General features: G+C 34.2%; 1 long non-coding RNA gene across 1 annotated transcript in view; it reads left to right on the forward strand.

Annotated features, from left to right (window-relative positions):
* LOC134739212 (uncharacterized) overlaps positions 1 to 20,169 on the forward strand; it is a 45,037-nt gene that overhangs the window by 8,567 nt on the left and 16,301 nt on the right. Inside the window, exons 3-6 of the long non-coding RNA XR_010125804.1 lie at positions 368 to 750; positions 11,497 to 11,632; positions 12,882 to 13,104; positions 18,372 to 18,532. This is a non-coding gene — a long non-coding RNA (uncharacterized LOC134739212). The remainder of the gene's footprint in view (positions 1 to 367; positions 751 to 11,496; positions 11,633 to 12,881; positions 13,105 to 18,371; positions 18,533 to 20,169) is intronic.

Raw genomic sequence — 20,169 nt, forward strand, 5'->3', positions numbered from 1 at the left:
TAGATTTGTGTATATAGTAGCAATTTTTTATCCTCGCTTCTCCCATTTCCTTGCTGTCTACAATACAGTGTATTAATAGCAGTCAATTTCATATTTTAGTACTTACATTTCAGAATATCAAAAGGGGAATGTGACTCAACTAGAAGAGAAATCAACATCAGTCCAAAATAGATGAAGAAAATTTGTATACTCTTTTGGAGAGAGGGCTAGCATGTTTTTGGTTTTGTGAGGGATAGTTGCATTATGTTAGGTGAAAGTATGGGTTTGCTACTGTCTTTATTTAGAAGTTCAGTATGGCTAAAAGAGGTGTAATTGGAAGCCAGCTTAAAAAGGGGTGGACTGTGATGGGTTTGTATTCTCTCAACAGCAAATCTGGGGCTACGTTTCTAAGATTTCCCTTCACTGAAGAGTTCCAAGTTACTGGAAGAAACTTGGAACAAAAGGAGTTCTGCATGAATTTTGAAAGGTCTACTGACTCAACGGGCAGTCAGATATGTAAGATGGGTATAAAGTGGTGAGAGTGAGGACAAACCCATAATCAATGTCTGGATCCCTGATGAACTGAGACTCACATTGATCTTTCAATATGTTCAAGCCTCCAACTGGAATGATTTGGTTATCCTGCAGGAAATGCTGGAGTCCTTCATCAGAGTGGTAAATGGCACTTGTGACAAAAATCAAAGTAACTGAAAAAGAATCTGGTTGAAACCTCAGTAACAATCGGCCTGTCTACTGCCTCACACTAACAAGGTAAGTCGGCTACCAGTGACAATGTGAGCAAGTTGCAACAGTGTGTAGGACCCCTGTATAACCACCCCACCCCCACCGCCAGATGTAACAAGCATATTATTGTTGCTTCATTTCCCTTTCTGAGCTCAGCCTAGTAGCAGACACAAGGACAGCAGCCTTACATGTATTTTTAATCAGCTCTCACAATTGTATACCATCAAATATTTACAGTCAATCAAAGAGTGAGTGTTGGTGTGTGACTCCTAGTGCTGCAGTTTCTTCTCTTGAATACTCATTGATTCATAATTCAAAAACCATTAGACCCCATAGGAGCAGGATTTGATGCCCTAATGGGAAACAAACTTTGCTTTCAAGCTGTGCTACTAATGATGATCATAACAATAGCTAAAATTTACTATCCTCTTACCATGTGGCAGAAACTGTTCTAAATGTTCTATATTAACTCTTTTTTAAAAAAAATAGGCTTGGAGGTAGGTACTATTACTATCCTCATTTTTATTTTACAAGTCAGGCAACTAATGTGCATGGAATTTAAGTCACCTCTCCAATGTCACATAGTTGATGTAGGGAATCCACATCAATTGCCAGCTATGATTTAAAGCCAGGGAGTCTGGCACCTTGAGAGCATGTTCTAACCATTGCACTCCCAGACCAATTCTCTAAAGTTCATCCTGAACAATCTGATCTCAGATTTACTCCTATGTCAGCTAATCCTCCGGAGGAAGTGGAAATGAGATAATGGGAATATCTGTGTAGTTATCTGTGGCTTAGGAATTGTTAATTGGTAAATTGATGTTAAAAGGAAAGAGAAAGAATTAAAAGAAGAGAAAATGGGAATAATTTTTGCACCTTGAACATGCAGCCATCAGAGAATGAATAAGCCAGTTTGATAAGTTTCAGTGAAAGTCAAAAACATTTTCTGCAGTGTGCAAAATATTTTATCAAGCAACACCTTGGCTTACTGTGCTAGACATCTGGCAAACAGGATGTGTTCTAACTTTTTTTGTCCTTCATATTGTCGGGAATTTAGAATCATAACTTTTTATTCCATATTTAGTACATCAAAATAGCCACATTCTATATTTAAACATATCAAATTGTTCTCTGTTTTTATGATATAATTTAATTTAAGAGAACCATAACTTAATTTTAAGTTCTCTGATCAAATTAACAAGATTCTTTTTATCTAATGTCTTTGATTTTATTAAGGAAAAGTTATATAACAAAAAATTAACTTTTAAAGTTAACAGTTCAGTGGCATTTAGTACACTCACAATATTGTCCAACAACCACCTCTATCTAGTTCTAATATGTTTTTATTACCCCAGAAGGAAATTAAACAGAGTAACTGCTTATCATCTTTGAATTTTAAAGAACATATGTATAATTTTGAGACAAGGTCTCACTCCATTGCCCAGGCTAGAGTGCAGTGGTATGATCATGGCTCACTGCAGCCTCAACCTTCTGGGCTCAGGTGATCATCTCACCTCAGCCTCCCAAGCAGCCAGGACTATGGGCGTGCACCACCATGCCTGGCTCTTTTTTTTTTTTTTTTTTTTTCCTTAAGAGATGGGGTTTCACCATGTTGCCCAGGCTGGTCTCAAACTCCTGTGCTCAAGAGATCTTCCTGCCTCAGCCTCCCAAAGTGCTAGGATTTATAGGCATGAGCCAATGTGCCTGGCCTAAAATAATTTTTACGTGGAAAATTCTAATTGTCTTTTAAAGTCTACCAAAAATCTCCTATTCTGCATTTTTTTTTGTCTTTAACTTACTGATATTAGTATATTCTGCTCATCACTGACATTTTTTTCACTTTGTTGTGTATATATCTATATAATTTATATATATAATATGGATAGCTATTACTAAATTTATGTATTAACATTTTATATATTTTAATTGTACTTTAAAGTTTATATATTGATATTTTAGTATTTCATACATTTAATTTTAAGATAGTCAAATCTAATTATCTTTTTCTTTAAGTTTTGTACTTTCCAATCCCTGTTTTTAAATTTATTTTGCTATACTAACGTAACACAAAATGTTTTCCTCTAAAATTTTAAGGCTTTATTTTTCAAGATTTTACTTTGAAATTTATGTTGTATACAGTGTAGAATAGCAAATATTATTTGTTTTTTCTTAGGGGGAGTCAGTTGATTCAGAATCAGTATTTGATTAGAAAACTCCTTTCTGACTTGTTATTCTACCTCTTTCATTTATCAGTTGCAATCTACATGTTGTTTTAGAAAGATCCATAAATTATCTACTTCATCCCCTTTATTTTACAGGGGGAGCTAATAAAACCCAGGTCAGAGCACACAATGTGGAAATGTAAACCTTATTCTTGTCAATGGATGGAGGGTGGGCAAGTGCCTGGGCAATAGCCTGATTCTTCCTATCATATCTGCTCCTATTGTGGCAGGCAAGAGAGCTTGTAGAGGGGAACTCCTGTTGATAAAACCATCAGATCTTGTGAGACTTATTCACTACCAGGAAAACATTATGGGGAAAACTGCCCCCATGATTCAGTTATCTCCACCTGGTCCTGCCCTTGACATGTGGGGATTATTACAATTCAAGGTGAGATTTGGGTGGGGACACAGCCAAACCATATCACTTGGCTTTGCATTTTAGGTATCTTAGCTCTAGTCCTACTCTCTTTAATCACTACGCTATAGCGTTACTCTATCAATTTAAAAACAAATGTTATTCCTAAAACTGATATGTTGTGTTTCATTTAAAGGTAGGAATAGATAAAAATTTATTAATATTCTTAATACCAGAGCTTCTATTAGCATTATTTCATCTTCTTAAAAGTCTGGAAGGAAAAGATAAAGAAATAAGAGATACTAGGATTAGAAAAGAAGAAAACCTTTGCCACAGTTCATTTAGAGAGAAAGGATAGTAGAGTGGTTAAACAAATAACAGCATAGAACCATACCCCTCAGTTTCAAACCTGACATTTTTCATTTCTGGCTGGGTGAATTTGAGCCAGTTGAGGGACTTTTCCGTGTCTAAGTCAATGAAATGTGGTATTAATTATTCTTAACTTTTAGGGCTTTATGAAAATTAAATGATGCTTCTGCTCAGTAAACAGGAAATAATTTCCTTTAGATTAAGTAAAAGATAAAAATTTAACAATAATATATGTAATTGGGAATAAACCCAAACAGATACTCATACCAAATACCAAGAATATGGGTTTTATATCCTGGATCATTCTTTAGAATGAACATTTTTTGACATGTTACTTGACTATTTAATTATCTGTCTTTGTGATGTGATTATTCATATCCTTAACTAAAACATCTTTAAGATTTAAAAACAATCTCAAAGAAAATGGGTAAGGTTCATATCAGAGGATAAATAAGTGGTGCTACGGTTTGAATGTGTCCCTCAAAGTTTATGTGCTAGAAGCTTGATTCCCCAATGCAGCATTGTTGGGAGATGGGACATTTAAGCAGTGATAAGGCTATGAAGGCTTTTGTGTATTAGTCTGTTTTCACACTGTTATAAAGAAATACCCAAGACTGGGTAATTTAAAAGGAAAGCGGTTTAATTGACTCACAGCTCCGCATGGCTGGGGAGGCCTCAGGAAACTTACAATCATGGAGGAAGGGGAAGCAGGAAAGTTGTTAGGAAAGAGAGAAGAGTGTGTGTAAGAGGAACTGTCAAACACTTATAAAACCATCAAATCTTATGAGAACTCACTCACTGTCATGAGAACAGCATGGGGAAAACTGCCCCCATGATCCAATCACCTCCCACTGGGTCCCTCCCTTGACACATGGGGATTATGCGGATTACAGTTCAAGATGAGATTTGGGTGGGGACACAGCCAAACTATATCAGCTCTGCCCTTGTGAATGGATTGTCATTATCATGAGAATGGGCTTGTTATCTTGGTATTGGGTTTTTCATAAAAAGACAAATTTGGCACCCTTTTGTCTCTCTCTCTCTTTCATTCTTGCCCTTTCTTTGCTCTTCTGCCATGGGATGATGCAGCAAGAAGACCCTCACCAGATTCCAGCCCCTCGATCTTTGACTTTCCAGCCACCAAAAACATGGGCCAGTAATTTTCTGTTTGTTTGTTATAAATTACCCAGTCTGTGATGTTCTGTTATAGCAGCACAAAATGGAGACAAATGGTCAGGTCACATTGAAAGATGCTCATGCTTCCTAGGAAGTAGGATAATTTATATTTTATAAAATAATACATCACCAATATGATACAAAAATTAAACACCTGGCAATAATATGTACAGTTATGAATGAAACCGCTAATGATTATTCTTTGATGGAGCAGATAATAGTAAATACAATTAGATCAATTTGATAATATCCAGTAAAATTAAAGATGTGAAAACAATTTTCAGAGAAACATGCATGTGATTAAAAAGACATAAACAGAAAGGAACATTGCTGTAATATGAGAGAAGAAAATCTGAATGTTCATTAAGTGAATAGATGAATAAATTATAATATATGCATAATGCAATATACTACAGGGTACTTTAAATGAATCAACTATATTTACACATATCAACAAAGATAAATATTAAAGAATGTAAGATCATGGCAAAAAGCAAGTTGCAGAAAAATATGTATAGGACGTAGCACTTATATAAAGCCTAAAGCATACAAAATAATAATGTTCCAACTGAATAAAGGCAAATATAGGATGTAAATATATGCAACCATGAATGGTATTGAAAAATGCAAAATTAAGCATAGTTAGTGTCGTTTCTGATGGGTCATGGAACGCAAGATGAACATGAGAGGCTTCAACCCCATCTATATATTATGTATCACTTAAAAATTATTTTTTGATAACATAATGATAAAGTGACTGAATTTAACAGAGACAGTGTCTACATAGGTGTTTGTTGTAATATTCCTTCTACAATTAGAATTCATTGGGGTCAAACATCCCCAGGTTTCTAGCCAGAACCAATAATTACTAAGTTTTGAGTCAATTTTTTAGTCTTTCTTCTGCAGGTAATTTTGATTTTCATTAAAAATAAGGAAGGTATGGTTTGTGCTTAAGCTGAGACAGGTTTAAGTGACATTATTTTTCAGTCCAATGAGGTGCCCTGATTCCATTTATTCAGAAGGAGATTTATATCTATATACACCACTTCAAATATGACTGCCATTTTCTAATCAAGAGGACGTTTTTTCTTGACTAGCCTATTTCACCTATAGATGAATGCTTGATTTAACATTTACATAATTAATTGGGTGTGTCTGCTTGCTACTACATTCTCATGAAACTTTGCAGCTTCTCAGCCACATCCAAACCTATTACCTTTTAAGAACTTAAATATTTTCCCAGTATAAACAATTTTCCATCGTATGAGCTTTAAATAATATTTTAACATAAAATATACAGTTTACACAGGGATAGCTAAAGTGATGTCTATACAAATCCTAATGTGAATGTTTTTGTAAAGTGAAATATTTTTGTCGTGGGAAGTAATCTTTGTAAATATAAATTATCTCTTTATATTATCTTTCTAAAACATTTCAATTCCTTAAATTCAGGTGAATGTTAACTCATTTTATCAGCAGAATATTTTTCAGAGTTATTTATTATCTATAAAAAATATTTGCTTAAGGTTTAGCATTTTGGGGAAATTATATAATAGCTATCAAAGGAGGGTCTTCTGTAAGTGCTTATAAAATCAATAATCTAATAATATAAATAGATCTATAAAGAGATTATAAAATTAAAGAACAATTACTAACATTCTAACTAGTCTAACATTTTATGCCAATCCAGAACATATACCTATTTAAGATATTCAGAGTATACTTTATGCTGTATTATTAAACAGTATAAATAACACTTCAGAATTTTTTAGAATACCAAGTATATCGTACATGAACATAGCATCAAATTTAGTGTAATGTGAAATAATCTTTAGCTATAATTATATAGTACTGGTGCAATACATAATTTGTTTCAGCGTGACAGACCCCTAGGTCTTCAGTAAGCTCCAAACTGCCAGGAAAAACGGATGAGTAAGAAACTGGACAGAGATGCTCAATTTTTAAAATGAAGAACTTGATCTAAATATTTTAGAGTGTTTCCCATTAAAAAAAACAGAAATGATTATATATATATATATAAAATTGTGTCAGTTCTCCAGATTGTTTCACCTGGAATTTACATCTTTGCAACCCTGAAACCCTGTTTCAGTCCTTTCTTTTTCACTGAATGTTCCAAAATCTCTTTCCCATAGTTGCTGCATAATTTCTTAAATTGCTTAGAAGCTTTCAAGGGGAAAGGAGCTAAGTGAATAGATTAATGAGGGGCTGTTTGTGAAATTCTTAGAGTTCTGTCAATGGCAGGTGTGCTAAATTACAACACATTGTTATGATGATGATCATTCAGCAAGCCATTATTAGTACTTAAGGTGGACTCTCTCATTATACAAACACTACTTGAATTTGAACATACTTTAGCAGAAAATGTAAACTGTTCACACAATTCCAAACAAATAGGCATTTCTCTAGTTGAAATTAGGCTTGGAAGTATTGGCCATGTTTACTATCAAATGGTTCAGTTATATTTTACTAATGTACAGAAAAACCTAAACTCATGTACATCGGAAATTAACTCTTTAGCATTTCTTTGCGTAATTATCTATTTTTCTTGAAATTTTCGTATATGACACGTTCCTTAAATAAAACCTCTGCTAAAATAACATAATTCAATGAGTTTAAGAGCAGATAAATGACACAGTAAGATATTCAGAAGTTTTATAAAAAGTAAATCATGTGAATAAACAATTGTGTTTGGTATAAATGGAATATTGTCAGTGTCCTTTTATGAATTAAAATGGCTTTATTCCAGCCTGGGCAACATGGCAAAACCCTGCCCCTACAAATAATATAAAAATTAGCTGGGCACGGTGGCACACGTCTGTAGTCCCAGCTGAGGTGGGAGAATCACCTGAGCCTGGGAAATCAAGGCTGCAGTGAGCCGTGATTGTGCCACTGCACTCCAGGCTGGGCGACAGAGTAAGACCCTGTCTCAAAAAATTAAATTAAATGACTTAATAGCCTGGTTCTAAAAACCAATGTGTACCAAATAGAGAAATTCCAGTTTTTAGCTTCATTCATTTAATCATTGTTAAAAATATCACCGATTATTCTTTACGATTTTAAAAATAAATTCTACACAACGTAGACTAATTGAATATAAATTCAGTGACATAAACTCCGTGCTCGTTTATACCCAAATCTGTTATTCTTCTACTCTGTATCCCAACTATGAACACTTTCTATCATCTCCAGTACTCCAGCCCGACTTCAATTATTTCTTATCTGGAATTGTTAAAGTTGTTTAACTGGTGTCCTTGCTTCAGTCCCTGAACTCCTACTTTCATTATCTAGACACATCAGTGTAAACTTTTTAAAATGTAAATTGGATCTGTTACTCTCTTAATTAAAACACTCCAGTGAATTCCCATTGTAAATAGAATATTTTCTTCGTGACCTCCAAAGCAAGCCTGATCTTGTTTCTGTGTCTTTTCCAGCTCCTCTTTCATTGTTTCTTTCATCTTCTCTGGTTTCAGACACGTACACTGGACTTTTTTCTATCCATTGAAAATTCCAGGCTTGGTTTGCTTTCAGAATCTTCTCCCTTTTTGTTAACTTTGTCTGGGATAGTCTCTTCCCTATTTTAAGTATGGCTTGTCTCCTTTATTTATTTCTCAAGTCAGATGTATCTTCTTCTTAGCCAGACAGTACCTTGCTAAGATTCATTGTTGTGCTAGATTATAATTAATTTAGACGTACTTAAGGTCATTGCAGTTCCAAAATAAAAGCTGTTTTGTTTTGAGTTTTAGCTGTATTCTAAGATAATGGAATTTATTCTCTATATAGCCAAATCTTAGCAAATTAGCACCATGAAATAACCAGAATAACCACGTATCTCTAAAACCATATGAAAATAAGTGATGTGCTAACGACATTAACAAATAAGAGAGTTCCAGGAATCAAAAGCACAATGGGGGAGATCCCCATATTGATACCTAACCAATCATGTGCAGTTTAGTTTTAAAGATATATGCTAAAAATCAAAAACAAACAAACAAAAAAACTAAATAAACTAAGAAAGAAGTTTTATCTCTTCACCATGTGTTATTACTAGCTGGCCTTTTGATTTTTTTCTGGTTTCCATTTTATAGGAAAACAGATGTTTCTGAACAGGTGTAAGTGGGTGGATTCAAAAACCTGAAAACATTGAAAGCTTTTATTTCTCGTTTGTTTTTAGAAAAGAAAGAAGAAAATATATGATACCATCCATTCTTTTAAAAGCCTTTATTGGCACTTGGTTTTATATTCTACTGCTATTTTAATTTTTCTTCCCTTAAGCTAGTTGACCATATAAATTAATAATAATAAAATGAAATTTAGTTTTTATTTTCTTCTTCAAAATTAAACAAGCCCGGAGGGAAAATGCCCAGTTGTCCAGTGATCTGTGTAATAACTTCACACGACCTATCCCGTCTGTCCTTTTATTTGCATCCCGTGTTCTAGTTCAGGCCCTCGTTATTTCATTTTTTTTTCTTTTTTTGCAGAAAATTCCTATATGAACTCCATAACTGGATTTTTTGTTTCACTAAAGTATCTCATAAATAATGGTTTCAAAGAAATGTTTTAAATAGCAGATTTAATCAGGCAGCTGGACTGGAATAAACCTGGAACCCAAAGTTAGGATACGTATGTTTATTGCGGCACTATTCACAATAGCAAAGACTTGGCACCAACCAACCCAGATGTCCAACAATGATAGACTGGATTAAGAAAATGTGGCACGTATACACCATGGAATACTATGCAGCCATAAAAAAATCATGAGTTCATGTCCATTGTAGGGACATTGATGAAGCTGTTTTTAAACTATTTCTTGTACTTCCAAACTGTTCTACCTTTTCATCTTATTTATCTTTTTTGAAAATCTGTTTCCTCAATTTTACAATCTTATTCTCTGACTTATTGCAAGGTTTAAGCAAGGTTATGCATATTACATTTTAGCATGATGCCTGATATTAAATAAACGTAGTAAGATTGCTGTTTAATGTTTCTCCCCCAAGCAAAACCATAAATAGCTTCCCATCACCAAGAGAATAAATTCCAAAAGTTTACCAATGGCATTCAAATCATGCCACAAACTGGAACCAACATGTTCGTTCAGTGAACTTGCCCCTGATGTATTCAGTCCTTTAGAAAGTTGGACATTGTTTCTGTACAGGTCTTGCATTCTCATTCCTTTATGTCATTTTTTGCATAGATTCTTTTATGTGGAATGCCTTTATACATCTTTGTTTACTGGTTGGGATGCTGCTCATTTCCCTTTTCCTGAAAGCTTTCCAGACTCTCAAGGTGCCATAAGACAAAATATAATAGTTTATATTTCTGTGTCCTCAAACATCGTAAACAGTCAATGTGTCAGATGGACTTTTCTCCAATTCATTATAACCAGACAATAGGTTCTTTGAAGGCTATGACCAAATAGTGAGCCCATTTTCCTTCCTTAACATACTGCACCCAAATGAGCAGAACCTAGTGGAGATCTTGCGGCTTAGAGCTTGCTGAATTTGGTAAAGACAAAAATTCTTGTGTATGTGTGGTGGTTGCATGTGCATGTGTGTTAGTGTAGGTGGTGTGTGTGTGTGTGTTTCCATGGGGCAATATGGAGATAGTGATAGAGTACAAGAAGGAGCTTGACTTTCATGAGCTTCTGAGAAAACTCATCTATCCATCAATCCCCCATGCAATTACTGAGTGCTTAATCCATGCCAGGCACTGTTAGAAGGTACCAGGAAGACAAAGTTCCTGCCATCGACACTTACATACTAGAGGAGGAAATAGGAAATAAACAGGTAAGGAAATACATGCAAAGTATGATACTAGGATGTGATAAGCATTATCAAGTGAGTAAAATGGAGAAAAGGAATAGAAAGTGACAGGGGTTGCAATTTTCGAATAGATGATTAGAGAAGTCCTACCAGCGAAGTGACATTTGTTGAGCAGGAACATAAAAGAGGTGAGGTATTGAGCTATGTACGTATCTAAAAAACTATGTATTTCTAGGCAGAGGAAACAGTAATGGCAAAGGTTTTAGAGAAAAAAAAAAAAAGTATAACCCAGGTTAACCTCTCTTGCAGAACTAGTTTAGCCTGTCCCTTTTACTGGTGAAATCACTATTAATGTTTCTGTAGTAAAGATAGTGTTTTTAATGATTTATATAATACAATAAAATTTGTAATCTCATTCAAGCTTCTTTCTTCATCTTTAAAATGAAGTTAAACTCGGGAAAAAAGGATTGTTCTAGCTCTGAATTGCTGTACTACTATGACTTAAATGCTTCTCTGCTCTCCTAGTAGCACTTTTATCTTATGAATTTATATTTATATATATATGATTAGAACATTATAAAGTAAAAAAAAATTATTGGTATTTTTATTAGTAGTAGTATTTTGTCTGTATTTTTTTGATTTCTGAAGCTGTGGCTACCTGGCTCTTTCTGTTTCAGTTATGACTCTAATTTTGAGGCAACACTGTAAAGCTCTCAAATATCAGTGGTCAGGAATGTGCTGCAGCAGATCCTCTCTCATTAATTCCAGAACACCAAATGTCTTAGTCCATTTTTTCTTCCTTACCATAAAGGAATACCTAAGGTCGGTAATTTATAAATAAAAGAGGTATATTTGGCTTATGCTTCTACAGCCTGTACAAGAAACATAGTGCCAACATCTGCTTCTGGTGAGGACCACAGGAAGCTTCCAATCATGGCCTAAGAAATGTGGAGCCTGCGTGTCACATGATAAGAGATGGAACATGAGAAAGAGGCAGGAGGAGAAAGGTGCCAAGCTATTTTTGACAATCAGATCTCGAGGGAACCAATAAAACAAGAACTCATGATCTCGGCACCAAGCCATTCATAAGGGATGTGCCCCATGACTCAAACACCTCTCACTAGGCCCCACCTCTAATTCTGAGATCAAATTTCAACATGAGATTTTGAGAGGACAAATATGCAAACTCTATTACCTCGAAAGAGAGTATTTCTGGGAATATTAAGAAGGGTTCACAAGGCAGACTCAGGGGTTGGGTTTTGTGTGTAACCATGGTATGGAATCCACACCCAGTCCATGTTGCTAGCTCCGGTTTTGGAGGCTGAGAGGGGCCTAAGTCGGGTGTTCAACCTAGAGCAATTAACCTCCTTCACTTAAGCACTTGGCTGAAAGATTGGCTTTGGAAGACAGTACTCCAGCTGGGATGTTGCACATGGAACAGATTGATCTTGAAATCTGGTCCTGAAGTCAACTTCACAGCAGGAATTTCACACATGCAGGCACAAATGAGCACTTGTCAAAATCTCCATGAAATAGCTGCTAATATTGTCTAAACTGGCTTTCAGCTTGGTAGCCAGTCTTCCAGATAAATGTCAAATTAACTGGATAATTATACCTCAATATGAACTCAATGTCCAACATTAGCTTTTTGGGAGATTTATTTTTCTTTAAAGAGTGCTGGCTTCATAATCTTATAGAAACATTGTTTGTCTCAGATTCTGAGAAGTATTCAAATAAATAAAAGAGTAAACCAAATGGATTATCATTTTCCTCTGTCCTCTTCCCTCCCTTCTTCTTTCCCTGTACCTAGTGTGTGCAAACAACTATGCTAGGTGTTGTGGAATAAAACAAGTTAACATACAACCTTTCAGTAATCAACTAGCAACCTCATGGGGAAGACAGACAAATGCTAAGCATAAAATACCGTAAATGTGCTCTAATAGAAATATCAACTATGTATTTTGAAAACATACAGATTCTAAGTCCCAAAACAGCCAGGACCTACTGTCTTGGCTACTGCTTTTAACTATGTTGGTTAGCAAGATGATGACACATAGTAGGTGTTTAAAAGATAGAACAGGGAACTCATTTTCTAATTTTGTGAAAAAGATGAGTGGCAAAGAAATGAAAACAAAGAAGATTATATTTGAGATGGGATATAAAGGAATTTCTTTTTTCTTAACCTGTTTTAATTTTGTTGTTTTTGTTTGTGAAAAAAAAAACCCTGGATGCTTCAAACACTTTCTCTTTCTGCAGTGACCACACCTTTACAACTGTCTGTAATTCTCACTAGCAGTATATTAGAGGGCAAAAGATTTGAACAGACATATCAGAAAAGAAGACATACAAATGGCCACTAAGCGCTTAAAGGATTCTGAACATCATTAGTCATCAGTGAAATGCAAATTAAAGCCATAATGAATGACGCTATACATTTTCAGAATGGCAAGGACTAAAGACTGAAAAAAATCAAGCGTTGGTGAGTATGTAAACTTATTGGGTTTATATTTTACATATGTAAAATTTTGTCTCCGTAAGGGAGAGTTTTACTTCTTATTTCCTAACTTTGTATGTTTTATTGCTTTTACTTTCCATATTTCAATTGACAGAACCTCTTATACACTGTTTCCAGTTTTCATTTTTGAATTTTAAGGGTTCTTTATGTCATCTGGTATATGTGTTGTGAATATTATCTCCCAGTCTGTGGGTTGCCTTTTGATTTTATTAACCGTGCTTCCAAGGAGTAAAAATTTTGATTAAACAATTTATTAATGTTTTTATAATGGTTAATAATATTTGTGTTCTAAGAAAACATTTCTTAACCTCTCTAGAAATTTTATAACTTTAGGATTTACATCTAAGCCTGTAATCAATTTCCAGTGTATGGCATGAGATACGAATCTCTTATCTTACTTCCATTTAGAAATTTAATTGTTCCAGCCACATTTATTGAAAAGTATTTTCTTTCATTATTGAATTGTCTTAGTGCCTTTGTAAAAAAAATCAATTAACTAAATATGTGTGGGTCTATTTCTGAACTTGTGACTTTGTCTCATCCCTCTAAATCTTTTTTTTTTTTTATTATACTTTAAGTTTTAGGGTACATGTGCACAATGTGCAGGTTAGTTACATACATATACATGTGCCATGCTGGTGTGCTGCACCCATTAACTCGTCATTTAGCATTAGGTATATCTCCAAAAGCTATCCCTCCCCCCTCCCCCCACCCCACAACAGTCCCCAGAGTGTGATGTTCCCCTTCCTGTGTCCATGTGTTCTCATTGTTCAATTCCAATCTGTGAGTGAGAACATGCGGTGTTTGGTTTTTTGTCCTTGCAATAGTTTACTGAGAATGATGATTTCCAATTTCATCCATGACCCTACAAAGGACATGAACTCATCATTTTTTATGGTTGCATAGTATTCCATGGTGTATATGTGCCACATTTTCTTAATCCAGTCTATCATTGTTGGACATTTCGGTTGGTTCCAAGTCTTTGCTATTGTGAATAGTGCTGCAATAAACATACGTGTACGTGTGCATGTGTCTTTATAGCAGCATGATTTATAGTCCTTTGGGTATATACCCAGTAATGGGATGGCTGGGTCAAATGGTATTTCTCGTTCTAGATCCCTGAGGAATCGCCACACTGACTTCCACAAGGGTTGAACTAGTTTACAGTCCCACCAACAGTGTAAAAGTGTTCCTATTTCTCCACATCCTCTCCAGCACCTGTTGTTTCCTGACTTTTTAATGATTGCCATTCTAACTGGTGTGAGATGGTATCTCATTGTGGTTTTGATTTGCATTTCTCTGATGGCCAGTGATGATGAGCATTTTCTCATGTGTCTTTTGGCTGCATAAATGTCTTCTTTTGAGAAGTGTCTGTTCATATCCTTTGCCCACTTTTTGATGGGGTTGTTTGTTTTTTTCTTGTAAATTTGGTGGAGTTCATTGTAGATCCTGGATATTAGCCCTTTGTCAGATGAGTAGGTTGCGAAAATTTTCTCCCATTGTGTAGGTTGCCTGTTCACTCTGATGGTAGTTTCTTTTGCTGTGCAGAAGCTCTTGAGTTTAATTAGATCCCATTTGTCAATTTTGGCTTTTGTTGCCATTGCTGTTGGTGTTTTAGACATGAAGTCCTTGCCCATGCCTATGTCCTGAATGGTAATGCCTAGGTTTTCTTCTAGGGTTTTTATGGTTTTAGGTCTAGCGTTTAAGTCTTTAATCCATCTTGAATTAATTTTTGTATAAGGTGTAAGGAAGGGATCCAGTTTCAGCTTTCTACATATGGCTAGCCAGTTTTCCCAGCACCATTTATTAAATAGGGAATCCTTTCCCCATTGCTTGTCTCAGGTTTGTCAAAGATCAGATAGTTGTAGATATGCGGCATTATTTCTGAGGGCTCTGTTCTGTTCTATTGATCTATATCTCTGTTTTGGTACCAGTACCATGATGTTTTGGTTACTGTAGCCTTGTAGTATAGTTTGAAGTCAGGCAGCGTGATGCCTCCAGCTTTGTTCTTTTGGCTTAGGATTGACTTGGTGATGCGGGCTCTTTTTTGGTTCCATATGAACTTTAAAGTAGTTTTTTCCAATTCTGTGAAGAAAGTCATTGGTAGCTTGATGGAGATGGCATTGAATCTATAAATTACCTTGGGTAGTATGGCCATTTTCACGATATTGATTCTTCCTACCCATGAGCATGGAATGTTCTTCCATTTGTTTGTATCCTCTTTTATTTCATTGAGCAGTGGTTTGTAGTTCTCCTTGAAGAGGTCCTTCACGTCCCTTATATGTTGGATTCCTAAGTATTTCATCCCTCTATATCTTTAAACTTTTGCCACTCCTAAAGTGTCTTGATTTCTGTAAGCTTCATTTTGTCTTGAAATGAAGTATGGTAATTATTCTAAGTTTGTTCTTCTTTTAAAGAAAGTGCTTAGCGAGGTAATGCTAAGTTCTTTGAACTTCCATATAAATTGTAGAATCAGCTTGTAGAGTTTGCCAAGAAAACCTGTGGGATTTTGACTGGAACTGTATTGAAAGCATAGATAATTTTTGAGTAATTGACATTTAACAATATTGAGACTTTCAATCCTTGAATGTAATATATCATCCCATTTATTTAGACCTTCAATTTCTCACAAGAATATTTATAATATTTAGTGTGAGATCTTTGTTTTTTCTATTGTATTTATCTAAATATTTTATGCATTTTAGTGCTATCATGAATGGATTTTGAACAATTATTATTTTCTAGTTATTTAATGCCAACATATACCAGTACAAAACATTTTTAATATTAACCCTTTATCCTATAACCTTGTTAGACTCACTCATTAGTTCTAGCAGTTGTTTTGTAGACTTACTGAGGGTTTTTTGTACATACATATTATTATGTATCTATATGTCTCAATAAATGCAAAATAGAAATTCCTGATTCTCTTTTCTACCAGGTTGTTTTATCTTTATATATGGAACTACCATCACTATCACATATTTGCTACAGACTAAAAACTAGACATTATCTTGATCACTCCTTTGTCTCATCTTCTAAATAAATCCAGAAAATCCCCTGGTTATCTCTGCCATTCTAAATCTTTCCAGTTATATTTATTTTTACACCCACCACCTTACCCCCCAGCTACAATCCTCCCATGTCTGATGGGTTAAAATCATTTACTTAATGATCTTCTTGCTTCTTCTATTGACCCTCCACACAACAAAGAGAGCTATCTTTTTGAAATATTAATAGGATTATGCCTATACACTGTCAGAAGCACCTCATTAAGCTTCAGTTGAGCCCCAGGTTACTTAACTGCTGTCTTCAAGACTTGAAACACTATGCTCCCTACTTAAGCTCCATACTTGTACTTTTTCTTCTACTCATTATGGTGTAGCTGCAGCTGTCTTTTCTGTTTCTTAAATATATCCAGTCCTTCTCACCCTCGGGTGCTTGAAGCTGTTCTTCCCTCTGCCTGGAGTTCTCCTAACCTTTCAGGTTTCAGCTTAAAGATAAAATTCTCAGAGATGCCTTCCTTGAAACACTAGCTACAACAGTTCTCCTACAATTAGTCTCCATCTCTGATTAACTTGCTTATTTCTTTCATTACATTATCACAACCTGCAATAACCTTTTTATTTTATTTTTGACTGGCTTTGTTCCTATTACTATAATATATCTTGTCTTTTCAATTTGTTGCTGTATTCATAATGCTTCAAATGATACCTAACACATAATAGGAATTCAACATGTGTATTGAAGGAATAAGTCAATGAATAAATATTTCTAAAAGTCTAAGCTTTTGTTAAATTCCTAAAGGGGACTTTTACTCAATTTAAGAACCACTGCTTTTAAAGTACAAAAAAAAACATAGATTTCTTCTGTTTTGTTCTAAAGCATAAAAATCACAATAGTATTAATCAAAGGAGGACATAAAGTAGGAAAGCAGGCATATAGGTATAATAAAATAGACCTCTCTATATCAGTTGATTTCTATCAACCGACTAAATCTCAAATAGATTATGCATATTATGAGAGTTCCACTGGCAGCTTCTTGGAAATTTCCCTGAGATTTAGAAGTTATTGGCATCTTCAGTTGCTTTAGCACTGCACTAGTATGATATTTATGTGATTAAGACATTGTCAAGCACACCATCTGAGACAATTTTGAGAGACAATATTTCCCTTGTTTAAAGTACTAATTCATAATCCTTCCCTTCTATTTTTATATCATGTCTTGCACTTACTTTAGTTATCTAGCTTTTGTTGCTTTTTTGTATCTCTAAAAATCATAACATCCTAACCTTGAATTTTTTGAATTCATATATTATTTATGTGAGTGAAATCATTTTCCTTCTTATTTATTTTTTTCAAGAGATACTAAAGGAAATCTTACTCTATTCTATAAGATTAATTTATAAAGCATCTCCTTCTTTGTCGCATGATCAGATACCACCAAAACATTAAATGTTTTCAAATAGATTTTAATAATGTCTGAACAAAACCATCGTCTTCCCAAAAGCTATGTTGATGTTTACCTCATATGCTTAAATCAGAGAGGAAAAGGGTCCACACAAACCACCACACAATTAAAATAATAAGCACACCGATATTATATTGCCCCTAAAATGAGATCAATTCTTTTTAAAATCCAATATACTGTGTATCTCTCCTATATCATTTACTTGACAGCTGCCATTTATTGAGTGCTTTCTCTGCTATTACAATATTTAATATACATCTTTTCTGGTCCCTCTTCCCACACTAGTAATATTGTAAGCCTCTTTGGTGTTGCATCAAGGATTCTTATTAGAAATGTCCCATGGTACCTGGAACACAATAGCTCCTTGTTGAATTTAACTACTAAATTACCACAAATGTTCATGACAACAAATTATAACCATATATTGGGAAAATGCCAACATAATCAAGCCAGAAATATCCATATCTGTTAATCAAAGACTGTATTCTACAGAGTTGCAAGGATTTTGTCTTTTTTAGCTTCAAGTTATTATAGAGTGCTATTATATATATATAACATAGAACTACATTTTTGCCCACTTATTTCAGTATGGCAGTGTTAGGCTGAATTATCTTACTCTAAATATTTATATGTTGAAGTTCTAGCCCCCAGTATCTCAAAATATGACTGTATTTGGAGACAAGATCTTTACACATGTAACTAAGTTAAAATGAGGTGATTCTGGTAGGTCCTAATTCACTATGACTGATGTCCTTATTAGAGGAGAGTGACAAATGGGGAGACAGCTGTGGTGCATGATCGCAGAAGAAATACCATGTGAGGATACAGCAAGAAGTTGGCCATCTACAAGCCAAGGAGACAGGCCTCAGAAGAAACCAACCCTTCTTACACCCTGGACTCAGACTTCTAATCTCCAGAACTGTAAGAAGATAAATTTTCATTGTTTATGCTGCCCAGTCTGTGTTATTTTGTTATAACAGCCCTAGCAAACTAATACAGCCAGAGTACTGCTTCTTTAATGAAATTTCATTGATGTTGTATAGATAGGAACACTACTTCTTCAGAGGGGGTGAGGAAGTTTAGGGCGATATTTAAAGACATGGCTTTGACATTCCATAAAAGTCACAGACTGTCTAAGGGTTTCAGCTCTATGTCTTACCTGGCAGTTGTCATTTATCTGCTATTATAATTTTTTATATACATGTATGTCCCTGGAAAGTTCCTTAACTGTATTTAATTTCATTATTCATAAAATATTTTATTGGTTTGTAAAAATGGATACGATATACATAAGGTACTTAGCATTAGTCAGACATATATTAATCAATTAATATATTTTAGTTTAAAAACAGATGTTTAAATTTTACATAGGATTTTAAAGAAAATAATTGCCTTTAGGCCATACAGAGTGTCTATCAAATTAAACATTTTGTTTATGGAACAAAATTGTTTAATTTAATTGTAGAACATTTTAAAGATGGAATAAATTTTAAAAAACAAACAACCTATACATTACCACCCACAGATAGCTACTGTTAACTTGTAGTTTTATTACCTGTAACTTTTTTCTTTGGGTAGTTAGCAATTTTAAAATATATTTATCATATGACATATTTAATTCTTAAAAAATATCTTCATACCAAAAACTAATGCATATTCACAGTTGAAAAATGAGGAAATGCATAAAAGTATTATAAATACACTTAGAGGTTATAGTAATTGTTAATAATTTTCTATATTTTATTGAAATCATATACTGTAAATAAATATTAAAATAAATGAACTGGAAATACTTATAATTTGTATTTACTCAATAAATATTAATACATATCAGAAACTGTTTTATATGCACAAGATATAATGCTGATTAAGACAGGTCAAGTACCACACTTTCCTTCTACCTCATTCCATTTGGGGAAAGAAGTAATAAACAAGAAAAAATCAATTATTGATTCAGATGGTATGATAGACTTGATAACTGAACACACTCGTTAAACTCAATTGCAATTGCTAGATAAAATACTCTTACAAACCCATTCCTCTCAAAACACAGACAATCTTGCAAGAAAGATAGAAATTTTTAGATGCCAAAAAATAATTGAAAGTAGAAACTCAGGGTTATAAGCAGAGAACTGAAACAAGTTGTTACCTGAGGGTATTTGCCAAACCAAAGAAAGCTGAGCTTAGATTTTAATGACCTCAAGAAGTACAGAGGACAAGGGACAAATCTCATATCCAGAATAGATATGAGGAAATTCCGTCTCAACTTGACATTGGATAGAAAGAGGAAACATCTTCAATAATTGATAGACGTAAAATCAAATTTGTTAATGCAGTTTGAAATCATGAAGTAATATATGACAATGAAAAAGACAAAATGTCTTTGAAAAAATACTAAATAAGATTTCTGAAAGTGAAAAATAAAATAATTTAAATAATTCAATATGTGGAATTATCAGTAGTTTTAATTCAACTGAAGAAAGAATGTACTAGAAAATATATTCAAGAACTTAATCAGACTATATAACAGAAAAAGAAATAGAAAGCATGAAACATTA

The sequence above is a fragment of the Pongo pygmaeus genome, chromosome 2 (assembly GCF_028885625.2).
Source record: "Pongo pygmaeus isolate AG05252 chromosome 2, NHGRI_mPonPyg2-v2.0_pri, whole genome shotgun sequence".
NCBI lineage: Eukaryota > Metazoa > Chordata > Mammalia > Primates > Hominidae > Pongo > Pongo pygmaeus.